Source organism: Rhinolophus sinicus, linkage group LG01, assembly GCF_036562045.2.
Source record: "Rhinolophus sinicus isolate RSC01 linkage group LG01, ASM3656204v1, whole genome shotgun sequence".
Classification (NCBI taxonomy): domain Eukaryota; kingdom Metazoa; phylum Chordata; class Mammalia; order Chiroptera; family Rhinolophidae; genus Rhinolophus; species Rhinolophus sinicus.
Window position 1 is genome coordinate 21001885 of NC_133751.1, and position 13610 is coordinate 21015494.

The 13610-nt window shown below is 35.2% G+C and overlaps 1 pseudogene; it reads right to left on the minus strand.

The window, feature by feature from the left end:
• Nucleotides 1–6527: 6527 nt before the first annotated feature.
• On the minus strand, nt 6528–6702 carry LOC109447508 (ATP synthase F(0) complex subunit k, mitochondrial; annotated as a pseudogene).
• Between the last annotated feature and the right edge of the window lie 6908 nt (nt 6703–13610).

Below are 13610 nucleotides of genomic sequence, written 5' to 3' on the forward strand. Positions count from 1 at the left end.
CAAGCCTAAGTAGATCAAATTGAAGTTAAGTAAGTACATGTGTCTGTATTAACCAATCAACCGTTATGATTATATAGACTAATTAGGTAGAGTTGAATTGTAGCCTATCATAAACTGGCGATTAAATAGTGAGAAGGGAAATTCAAAGAACTGGCTCTATTAATAATTCACTATGTGAACACAGATAAATGCCTGAGGTTCTTGGTTCCTCCATTTCTTTATGGGTTACACCAGGATAGTATTGACCCAGACCTGATAGTTTAAGACATTTTAATAAAGAATGCTACTCAGAATAAATGAAGATCCCAGTAGGAAATATGGAAAAGATTGGTAATAACTGTACAAACAAGTTTAAAGACTGCTTGTCTATGGTGTCATTGACATTTTCTGTAAATATCAAAATGTAAACTAAGTAACACTGAATTATTAAGTTAAAAACAAGTTAGGCAATTAAGAGCTGAGCTGCCAGGATACTTCAGTTTCTAGCTCATTGTTTATACTACAGAGGCACTTAGAAATCCATTTCAAATGCTATTGTTGAAAATGTCTCTAATCTATATTATATTTGGACAATTATTTTTTTTTAATAACTTTTCTACTTGAAGAATCATCTTTTGAATTCATTACTGAGAAATTTCTCTCCTGGTATCTTAATTTGATTGGATGTATTTTCTAATGAGATAGCTAGAATCCAGAATTACAGACTACTAACTCTAAACCTATTTTTTACTTATTATGGTCTCAGGTGAAGATATCTAGCAGTTTAAATCACACAAAATTTAAAGTCAGATGCATCTTGAAACCTTGTGCATCTCCACTTTTTCTTTAAATATTTTTTTTTTCTTTTTTACTTCAAAGGCTTAAATAAAAAGCATTGTGAAAAATAATGCCTTCTTTTTTATTTGTGTTTTGAATTGAATGAGTGTGAATGAAATTGTGATGACATTGCTACTTGAGATACAAGATAAAATTCTACAACTGGCTTTACCAGAAAGAATCTGGGGATTTGAATGAACAGGATAAGCCTCTATGTTAAAACAAGATATAATTCAATTAAAATTGATACCTCTTTCTAAATTGCATAAAGAAATACTGCATTTCACACAGTAACTCTGTACACACATATATCACATAGGAGTAATTTATTTTAGATCATCTAAGATGCTACGCTTTAAAAAGGGGTCCGCGACTCCGTAAAGGATCTGATTGACAGTCCTAAAGACCTCTCACTTATGTGTATCTATAACACAGGCATCCACTGTGCAAATTTCTCCACAAACCCGGCATTTATGTGAGAACTATACACATCCTGAACTGATGACAACAGGGTATTTGTTGCAGTTGGTTTCCAGGGAAACACTTTACAGGATACCCACTTATCCTGCTCTATGCGGAGCTGCCTTAAAATCGCCTTCAAAGAGCGCTCGTCTCCATCTGTGAGCTGAAGGTAAAATGCTGTGATGGCAGCTGCTAATGAGCTGACTCGCCTCCATCAGGGCAGACCTAAATTTATTTCTGCTGTCCCCTTAGGGAACTGTCAACCAGGAATATGAGTGAGAGGAGAAGAAATGATTGCCCCTTCCCAGGAGCATGGCACGCTCTCTAACACACTTGCTAATTTGATAGTTACAATAAAAGATGGATAGTGAAGGGGGAAAATCCATGTACCTTTGCTGGTACTGCAATGTCAGCTAAGTGTTTGCTTCCTAGCTTTTCCAGGGGCAGCTTCTCTCTGCCACACTCTCTGCATGTGCCTACAACTCTTCGCTTTTTCAGCTGTGCTTATTCCTAATTGCAGACTTCATGTAGTGTACGCTTTCCAGATGCCTGTGTTCTTTTGCTCCTCATCTGCCATTGACAATGAAGAATGTTAACAGAAGCTACTCGAAAGATAAAAACATATGTTTGAAATCACTGGGTAAAGAAAAATTCTGTTCCGGTAGTAGTCATTAATGAGTTACCACCGTGAGAGTATTCATGGTAGGTGTCTTCTGTTCATGGAGTCACACGCCAGGGTCATTACCTGTGAAGCAGAGCCACAGTAACTTAGGCTAGGAAGACCTGATTCGGAGGGACAATTAGATCAATTCCCCTGAGATTGGAGCAAATTGGGGAGTGATAGTATGCTTCCGGTTTCATTGTTCGGATTGTTATATTTCACTTAGAGGTAAGAGTGCTGACTAAATTTACAGACGACTGATATCATTTGAATCACACCCTCATTTATGCAAGGACTGCTACGACTCATCTGACTGGACTTATTGTGTCTTAGAGAACAATATGTAATCTAATTACCTAAGACTTACACTATTCAATTAGGAGAAAATGATGGTGAGCTTTAGATCACCTAGGCTTCCAGAAGCAATTCACTTCTTAAGGAGACCTTGAAAGAGGCAGCAAAGTACATGATGTGATATAACATCATATAGGGTGGGTGGGAGATAATGTGGGGGGTATGTCTGTGTCTGAGTGAATTTTCACTCAGCTTTCAGAATTTTCAGAAAGCTGCTATAGTAAAATTAGAATAAGAAAAGTACATTTATTGTTAATAGAACTAAAAGTAATCCTTATGACAGTATAGCTAGACATGATAGCTAATGGAAACAGAAGCAGACATGGGAATGTACCTGAAAGACAGATTGAAAGGTGAATGGAGTGAGAATCTATAAAAAATAACAAAAATGATTTTATGGATGGAAAAGAAAAAAACCAGGTGTGAAGAGAGAGAAAAATGTTCCGAGAAGTGCCATTCTTTCTTTTCTCCCCCTCCAAACTTTGTTCCAAATGCCAATGTAACACTGAGACTAGAAATTACAGGTTCTTCTTAAAAGTGAAGTTCAATGAGGCACACAACGAGGACATTACAAAGATGGCAGAATCACTGGTGGCTTCTAAAAGAATTTAAGCTAATGCCCTGAAGTGAGGTTCTTTCTATTATTAGGGTTCTCCAGAGAAATCCCATCATCTGCCATCTGCAAGCTACAGACGCAGGAAAGCCAGTGGTGTAGTTTAGGTCCAAATTCAAAGGCCTGAGGATGAGGGAGGGCAAGTGGTGTAAATCCTAGCCCAAGGGCAGGAGAAAGCCAATGTCCCAGTTCATGCAGGTAAACAGGAAGCAAAAAAGGTGAATTTCTCTTCTTTTCAGGCTCTCAAAGGATTGGATGATGCCCACCCACATTGAGGAGGGCAATCTACTTTGCTGAGTCCAATTCAAATGTTAATGTCATCTGAAAATGCTTTCACAGATGCACCTGGATATAATGTTTGATCTGGGCACTTTGTGGTGTAGTCAACTGGACAGAAAAAATTAACCATCACCCTGAAGAAGACCATGTAAAACTCCTTGCTCTGTATTTTAAGTGGATATGATTAAGGATACACATAAATGAAATTCGGAGAAATGCAGAATGCTGACCTCCTAGAGAACTAATATACAGATATTTGTCATGCATTACTCAACAGACAGTAATCAACATATACTTCCTTTACTCTTCTTTGTCCAGCATTCTTTTCTCAATTTCTTTGTCAAAGATGCTTATTTTTCTAGACAGAAAATTATTTCTGACCCCTTTGAGGCCCCTTTTCCCTCCTCCTTTTCTGAATCTTTTCCTTCAACATAGTTATACTCCCATCCAACAGCATATAATTTTAGATGAAATCAATCACATGCCTATTGATCCAACTTCTCAAAAGGCAAGTAAGTAAACAAACAAATAAATAATGTGTTTCTAATATGTGTTCTAGAAGAATCAGAAGTGATGCTCCTCAGTCAAGTCTCTCTGGAGAAGACCACTCAAGAATCTTTTTTTCCTGATTGTTCTGCCAAGAGGAGAAGAGTGTGGTCAAATACATGCCCATATGTGTATCTTGGTGCCATGGGAAATTTTAACAGCCATACTAATTATTGACTAGATGTTTGCCATTGAGTAAATTTAGAATCAGATAATTCTTCCATAAAAATATCTGCCTCGTGTATCTGTTATTCTCAGGAATGTTAGGACAGTTGAATTGGTTAATTATACCATATTCTAAGAAAGACATGTCCAAATAATTGGTTTAAACAGTAAACTACCCCTGCTGATATGTATATATATATGTTTGTTTCTACACTGAAACTTAAGTAAAGAAAAGCATGTCGATGATAATCTTTGATCCATTGTTAATAGCTGGAGAAATAAGGGCCAAAGGAAAGCTTGATAAATCAATAAGGAAAGAAAATCAAGAGTAATAAGGCATTAAGAATAATAAAACACAGTAAATAGTGTTATCTATAGAAATGACCCTTTTGTTCTATTTCATTTTCCCTCAAAAATGCCTGTGTTCCAAGATAGTTAAGTTTCCAAGAACTGAGGGTCACTCTGAATTTTTGATATTTTCTCTTCTTTCTGAGCAGTGAAGGAATATAAATCACTGTCCTGTAGCAAAAATATCCCTAATGATTAAAAAAAAAAAAAAAAATTGGTGAAAATTGTGAAAGCTTTATCTGCAGCCTTTCTAGCTGATTGGCATGGTCACGGTTGTGATGGATCACTTCCCTCCCCTCTGGAGTTTACTCAGATTCCCAATGGCCTAGTTCCTTTCTCTCTATCCTCCAGCTCAGGATGTTCATATCTTACTCCCTCACAACTTCAATTACCTCAACATTTTCTAAATGACGTCCCTGAGGTCTAAATCCGACTTACAGATTCATTTGTGTTCTCGGTGATTCAGCAAAGAACAATTTTACAAATTGAGAGACTTCATATAACAGCCCAGTTTCCAGCTACTTTTGGAAATAATTCAAAATGTATAGCAATACTAAATCTGCTGGAGATGAGAGCCAGCTACCTCTCTAGATCAAAACTGTACTTTCTAATTCAACAATATCCCCATCACTACCTGTTGTCCAATACCTGCCCCACTTCTGCAGTTCGAATCACCTGACTGACTTCTTAAAGCATTTCAATTTGGCGCTCTTGAACTTATTGATTCTTTTCTCTCAAGCTTGTAGATAAATAAAATTTTTACTTTTTAAATATTTTGTTTGTCTGGACTATAGCATATATTGTTTTAATACCTAAAATTTGCCTTAGTTCTTTAAAAGTCTAAGTTAAGCTTGATATGTAGTTGAGAAAGCACCCAAAAATGTTACTGGGTAAGCAACCATATTATATTAGCAAATGATAGAATTTTATTTGAATTGGTCCTTTGAGCTAACCTATATCCAAATATAAAATAGCTGAGATGAAAACATAAGGATTAAAGGAAAAGTAGTAAAATTGGGGCTGGGGAAAATCAATGAGCCAACCACTAAAAACTGAAAGAAAAAAAAAAAAAATGCCATAGTTCTGAGTTACAAGGGACTTGTTTTTTAAAAAAAAGAAAAGTTTTACATTTCTCAGAGAATGACGAAATAAAAGCATTGCTCTAAATTGCTTTATATATATATATATATATATATATATATATATATATATATATTTAAATGCTAGTGAGAAAAGATCAAATGTTTCCATAACTGCTCCTGATTCTATAATGTTTAGTCCTTGCATACCAAAATATTTGTAGGAAGTCAAAAGAGCATAAGAAAATTAGTGCACTGTGGGAGACAGCTCTCTGCTGCTCATGTCCCTGGCCCTCTGCTTTCTCACTGTCCTCACCTGGTTGCATGAGAAAGGAAGCAAACTCTCTCATGTCTCATAAGAGCACAGTTTTTTAAGACCTAAATTTGAAGTATAACACCAGCACTAATCCTATGATGAGGGCTCCACCTTCACAACATAATTACCTCCCGAAGGGGCCATCTCCAAATATCATCACAATTGTATTTGGTATTAGGATTCCAATAGATTAATTTTGGGGAGACATAAATGTGTGGTCTAAAACACTGGGTAAAAGGGTATTCACATTTTACATTTTGATAGTTACTGCAAAATTACCTTCTTAACGTATTAGGTTGATTTCTATATCCATCAACAATAGAATAAGGAATACATATCTACTTATATTTTATTTACCAATAAGTTATAGACTCAGTTTTCATTTCTTAGGGGAGTTACACTGACCACCTTTACCAAGTCTGATACTTCCCATTAGTTATGTCTTTGGAACACATCATTCTCGTCCTTCTCAGGATTAACATGGTTGCAATTACACATTCATATCTGAGACCATTTGATTATGTCTCCTCAGCTAGCTCCTAAGCTTCACAAACATGGAGGGATATGTTTCCTTGTTTGTTTTCCCTTCACTGTTGAATCCCCAAGACCTAATAGAGTACCTGGCACACAGTAGATATTCAACAAATATTTGCTTAATGACTTATTTTTTAGTGAATAAATATATTGCTAGTACCTTAGTTATTTCTAATGTTGCAGAGCTTCAACTTTAGTCATCAGTTTGGATGTTCTCTAATTTTTCTGTATTCTACTTTGGAATTTTTTTTCTAGGTTCATAATTTATTATAAGAATTGAGTATCGCATGATGAGTTGACATCAACGTCCCCAGGCATGGGAAATTAACAGATGAGGTACAGTTTGGAATTATTTTATGTTGCTTTCACAGCTAGAGATTTTTAAAACCTTAACTTGAAGTCTAACACCACTAAAGCAATGACTCCATATATGGCCAGCACACAATTCATTCTACCGTTGGGAGTATCCGTTGAGATATTGTTTTATATGAGTCAAATGGAGTTGGGCATCAGTTTCTGGACTTGCCATAATTTCAGTCTTACAAAAGGCACAAATTCTGCCTAGAATCTTTATATAATAAGACAGTCAAGTTGGTTGCTTCAAATCATTTTAGAAATTACATACAATATAAGATAAGCAAATAACAAGTCAATAAAATGTTAATGCATTTGGTGAACTCCAACATGCACAGAGTGGAGAGGGAGTTATCTGTCTTATTGTAGATACCATGCCATCAATGAAGTTTGATATTAATAACATTTTAGAAACTAGCTCCCTGATGATTTATATTGGACCTAGAGTTTAAAAAAAAAAAAATCTAAGGCTATTTTTTTTTACCCATTCTTTGATGCACATGGTTACACAGAGTTTCCTATTTATCACTATTAAATGTTGCCTTCCTAGATTCACCTTATAGATCTAATATGTCAAATATTTTTGGAGCCTGATGATGAATCCAAAATCTAAGTTCAGAGAGCCATGGTCTCCTGACAAGAAGCCCATTCTGCGTTAATTTTGGGGCTTTTCCTGTCAATATGAGCAGGAGATCTAAATTAAGTCGTAGATATGGCCATGTGTACAAATACGGCTATTGTACTATTTACGTATTTTTATCTATAACACTTATTGAGTAACACCCATCCATTGTGTAATATCCATCGTAACCAACCCCTTTTCATCTCCTCCCCTATTGATTGAGTAAAGAAAATGTGTCTTAATCATACTTGTATGCCTGGCAGTATTTATTTTGACAGTAACTTATACGTTGTTTACAAAAAAAAATATTCATTCAACCACTTAAAATCTATATCTTGAGTTTTTACTCTGACTTATAAACTATGCTACATGCTTGATATATAAATGTGAATAAGATGCAGAATTGGAGAGCAGAAATTCACAATTCTAGTGAATTCACATGAAGCATTATGAAACAATTCAAAAGTACACTTATAACAGCAAGCAAAGAATAAGTGTCAAATGTTAAACTGAGTTGAAATAATCCTGTCTGCCCACCTCCTTAATTATTTTTAGTCCTGAATTCCCAGAATTGCAAATGGTGGTATGAGGTCTAGAGGCAACCAATCAACCTCTTCCCCACCCTGTACCTGCCTTTCATAGATCTCTCCTCATCCAAAAAGGGCTTTCCGATGTATTACATTAATCATAATATATTAATTATATTATATTAATAATTAGTATTGGGGGAGACAATTGATGTCCTGCATAGCTTTCATTGTAATCTTATTTCACCTAAAATGAGGTCTCCTTTTCTAGACCTTGGAAATGTGTAGGACTTTCCAAAGTATCCACACTAAAGTTTTAATAAACTTTCCACCACCCCCTTTTTTATAGTACAATCTTACTGATTTTTCTAACTCAATTTTGTCACAAAGTACAATCAAATTATTGGAAAGAAATATATACTATGAGCCCTTCTTACCTAAGACTTTGAAAGAGGAAAAAAATACAGTATATTGATATAGTCATCAATATTTGCCACATGTTTATTACTGTGCCACATGTAACACAAAAATAAGAGTTCTTGCCCATGGAGAGTAATTAAAGTATAAAGGTATAAAGGTATCTATATATTTGTTTATATAACTAGCATTGGTTGAGAACCTACTATATATTAAGCATTAAGTCAATGCCAAAACTCTGAGTTTCAGAGAAACAATAATATATGGTCTTTGTCCTCAATGATCTCTGAGTTTCATGGAGGAAATAGATCCAGAAGTACAATTACAACATTATGTTTTACAGGCAGAGGCTGAAATATGCACAGGTTTTTATAAACAGAGAAAACGCACACAGCCTGTTTGCAGCACCAAGTAAATGTGGAGATCTCTAGTGTCAGGAAAGTCATCTCGAGGTGACCTTTGAACTGAGTTTCATAAACTGGAATCTTTAGTCCTGCTAATAGTTATTGAAAGGTCAGTCCACACAGAGGGGGCAATGTGACCAACTTCAAAGAAGGGGGAAAAGCCTCAATTCAGGGAGACCAGTTTAGGAAGGAATGGCAAGACTTCTAAGAAAGTAGATGTTACCTGAACTAGGACAAGAGAGAGAGGTATGAAAAGGAAAAAAGAGATTCAAAATGTTTCTAGGTGTTTTGGTTACGGATGAGAGTCACAGAACATGAAGTTGAAGGATAATTCCCACATTTCAGGTTGATTGACTGAGGGGGTGGTAATCCCCAAGCAGAACTTCCAATCCAGTATGGTAATCAGTTAGAATTTAGCAGATCGTATGGTAGTTATGTGGACTCCGAGGATGGTTAGTTATGTGGACTCTGAGAAGAAAGATTAATTTGATGTGAACTCTGAGAAGAAATTCTTCTGCTGAGCTGGACTTCCTGTGGTCAACCAAGGGCCCAAATTTTATAAATATAAAAGCCTAGTGGCTATTTGCTGACAGTGTCATCATGGACTCTGTATACTGGGAAGAACTTCAGACTGAACTGGTGACTTCCTGCACTATTACCCACTTGCTTCAGCCATGTGTATCAACCACTGCAGGGAAGCCCGAGTTTTGTTTTTGACCAGTGGAGTAAGAACTGATTCGTCCAATCATGACTGCATAATTTGGAAACCCCACTTACAGAAAACAGACCTAATTGGGAACCTGGGTGGGAACTTTCACTCTAAAAGTGGCCTCGCATTCTAACCGGTGTCAGGTGAGATTTTGTTCAGCCATAATTGAGTATAAAGTGGTTCTTTCTTAAAGAAGTTACAGTGCTAACTCCCCCCCAAACTCCATTATAACAGTCCACAAGTGGAACCTTAAAAAAAACACAAAAAACAGAACTCCAGTATATCTAGACCCGGGTAAAAATTAATACATTATGATAAGATTATGTGGGGAATTTTTTTTTACCTGATGGTGAAGCAGTAGCAAATATACTTTAAATCTTGTGAGCACCCAAGACAAATTGCATAATGTAATACAGCTATTATAACCCCAAATAAAATATGTTCACGACCAAGCTCTTTATCTCCTCCTTCACTGTCCTACCCATTCAATGTCATCATACTTATTCCCATCACTGCCCAAGATGAAAACCTTGGCTCTATCTTGAATTGCTGTTCTGCTAAATTTTGGGAGAAAATGTTTTTCTGAAGAAAGATAGAGTCAGGACTAGGAAAAGCCAAACAGGGCTTGATGAAGATAGGTACAGGAGTTTAGGCAGACAGACTATCCACGTCGACATATCTTACACCAAGCTGGAGGAGGCAATTTAGCACTAAAGTAAGCCGTATTTGATCAACAACAATTTAGGTACAGGAGGTCAGAGCATAGTAGTCAATCAGCTGGACAGGCAGTTTGGGGATCAAAAGTACACAGGTAAGGAGTTCCCAGAAATGTTGCTGGATGAGTGATAGGCTGAGCAGGTAGTCAGGAATCAGAAAATTTAAAGGAAGCAAGGATCAGAGCCAGGTCAGAGGGTCTGCATCCAGATAAGCACAAGAAGGAGAAAATTTGACAGGCAGGAAATCTCACCAGCAGTTCGTCACCCAGCCGTGATCAAATACAACCAGTACCTTTGCTGTTTTGTTCTTTGTGAATTACAGAATATTTCTGACTTTCAATGTCTGGCTTTTAAAGATGGAAACATCTTTTTAAAAATAGAAGTTCATAAGGCTAAAATGACAAAAGCCAGCAGGTTTAGATTATTGGTCAACAACTCTAGAACTGTGGTTATTTTCAGGATAAAAAAGGCTCCGTTTGCTTTTCACTTGTTATTTGATTTAAACAAGCACACTCACAGGACAGTCAATGCAAACTGTAATTCACACAATAGAGTCAGGATTTTTATCCAGCCCAGAGTATCAGGAAAATTGTGGAAAAAACTTATCTTCTGTGTCCCTGTTTCTTTGTGGTTTTTTTTTGTGTGTGTGTTTTTTTTTGGGGGGGGGATGTTTGTTTTGTTTATTTGTTTGTTTGTTTTCGCTTTTAAGTGTCATCTCCAACATCACAAAAATGACTGACGTGATCCTGCTTGGTTTCTATTGACTGACTTGTCCCACATACAATTTCAAAATAGATTTGAGATAGCTTAAGAATATCCCCATCTAAACTCATAGTCTAACATATCCCTTCAGCTTATCAAAAGTTGTATTATCACAGCTTTCCAAAGCTATTACTTTAGCTTTGTCCTCGGTCTACTTTTTATATCTCCTCTGACATTCATTTTATCTTTTAATTATTCTCTTTATTTTGGATCTTTCACTTCTCTTTCTTCTTTTTGTTTTCCTCTTTGGCAGCAAGCATCTGAAATATTATAATACAATATTTCCTAAATACCGTAACATATTCTTTCCTGAATATCATAACTCAATATTTCCTAAGTGATATATTTTCTATTATAACACAATATTTAAACCTAATAGTTAACACTTTGGTCCTAATTTCAACCATTTGATTTCATTTTATGGCCTGTATTCTCAAATACTGATTTCCTCAAGCTTTTATTTTCCCTCCTCTCCTTTCTAAACCCATCATCTTTCTTCTTTCACCACCATTTTGATGAAATCACACTTCCCAGTATACCATTGACCCATTTTTAGTTACTTAACTCCATCATATTTTCCCCATCCCTCTTGACTAATTTTCAGAGTTTTACTTCAGGGAACCCCTCCTTCTCTGGCTCTGGTTCATTGATCTCACCTCTCCTATGAATATTTAAGATAATAATTTTGACTATTTCAGTGGTGATTTTTCCTTCTCTAACTATTCAATGCAGATTAACCCACATTGTTAACTTTTAATCCCCTATATCCTCTTTTCCCTTTCATTCTGAAATGTATCCCTCATTCTGGTTCAGTTAGCATGTCTACATAGAGCTATTCATCTATACTGACAATCTAACTCCTTTATGCAGCTCTTCCCGGCATCTGTGAGGACAATTATTATATTTAATCAATGAAAGACATTTTGACATATCTAAAACTGAACAGATTTTTCTGTTTTTTCTCTTTGGTAAAAATGGACTTTCTCTTTCTTTTGTTTCAAGTCCTCTGGGTTCAAACTCTTGACAACTTCTCATCTTCTTTCCCTTCTGAGACCTCCACATTTAATCAAACAAAATCTATGCTCTTTCCTCTATTTCTAGATGACTTGTATGTTAGTCCTTTCTTTTCCATGTCCGTCACCATTGCCCTAATGAAGGCTCCCACCATCTCAAGTTTGTTCTGGGAAACAGATTCCTCAAAGGTCCTCTCTCACTAAAGTTTCTCCTCATAAGAATCCATCTTGCAACAGATTAATCTTTCTAAATACTGCTTTGATCATTGACACGCATCTGATTTAAATACTTTGAATCAAATCAAAGCATCTCAACATGGAGTTCAAATGACGCACAATGTATCCCTAATATATCTTTCTAGATTTATTCAACTACTCCTCCCTAATCCTCCTCACCAAAACAGACAGACATTTGTATTAAATGACATCTGTATATGTCTGGATCATCCAGATCTGAGTCTTTTTCCATGCTGTAGCATCTCGCCGCCAATACGAATTTTTTTCTCAAATTTCAAGGCCAAGTTCAAATTTCTCAAATTTTAGGACAGTCCATAGAGTACTTTAGGTTATTCCAACCCACAATGATCTCCTATGTTCTGTATATGCAACAGTATACAAAATTTTCACATAAAACTATGCAATGCATGCTATTTTGACATATACCTCATATCTCCTCAATCATTTCAATTACTTCAGAGAATGTGTCCTATATTTCTACATTTGCCATTTGTTTTCTAGTTTATAGTAAGCACAGCATTTCTCATTGCTGTTTTATTAAAGATCATAATATTTATTAATAAAACATAATACTTAAATTGTATTTTCTGTCTTCAAAATTTGTATGTTACATGTGAGTATATAATCCATTATCTTGTATATTTTTCAATTTTATGAAAAAAAAATTTCTTTATCCCCATTTGTACTTGTGTGCACATACATACATACGTAATCACTCTCTAACTCCTCTGTGATTTAGACAAGCAATGACATTGTGCACCTCAATTTCTTCCTTTTAAATTGGCTATTATACTACCTGCCTTTACCTTCTCACTCTGGGATATAAACATGACGATATACTATGCTATTAATATATACTGGGTATGTATAAGTACATCATAGCACTTTAGAGGGAAGCTAATCTATACAGCTAAGTTATTATCATTATCTTACATTATGAGTAGAAATCTTTACAGTGAATATATAACAGGACTTAGCTAACAAAAGTTATTGTGGAGTGACATAAATAGCTTCTTCTTTATGTGTTTATTTTCCTAAATGTACATCTCAAAGACTAGTAAAATTAGTTTGATAGAAGTGCCAATTTAAGAGCTCAGGGTTTTCAAATTGTCTGATAAATAATATTAACTGTAACAAATTTATTTTTCTCTTTTAGAGCATTTCATATTACCATTCAAATTTGCCAAGTTGAACCCTTAGTTTTAAATCTTCAGTATTTAATATTTGGCTACAAGTTGCTTTGATATAGAGCAGTAGTGCTCTCTAGTGGTTACTGTTTCTTCAGACGCTGCATACGTTTTTACTTCCTTAAATAGTTTCAAGTACACTTTGACTCTAATTTATCATAAATGTTTTCTAGTAAAGTTTGTCACAAATTATAATTAGATAGTTTTTTCCAAATTGTATATCTTTAGGAAAATATATCAAAACATATGCAACTATTAATTTAATTATTTTCAAGAACTTAAACTTTTTTTAAATTTAGAAATCAAATTTCTACATTTCTGACAACTTTCCACCTGAACCAGTTACATGTTCTTACCAAATATGACTGGAAATTCAACATACATAGAAAACTTTGAGGTAGTTTATAAATTTTTTGTCATTTATGCTATGAAAATTTTTAATATAAAATGGTTAAGGAGTCCATGACAAAAAGCAACGGTCTGATAAGT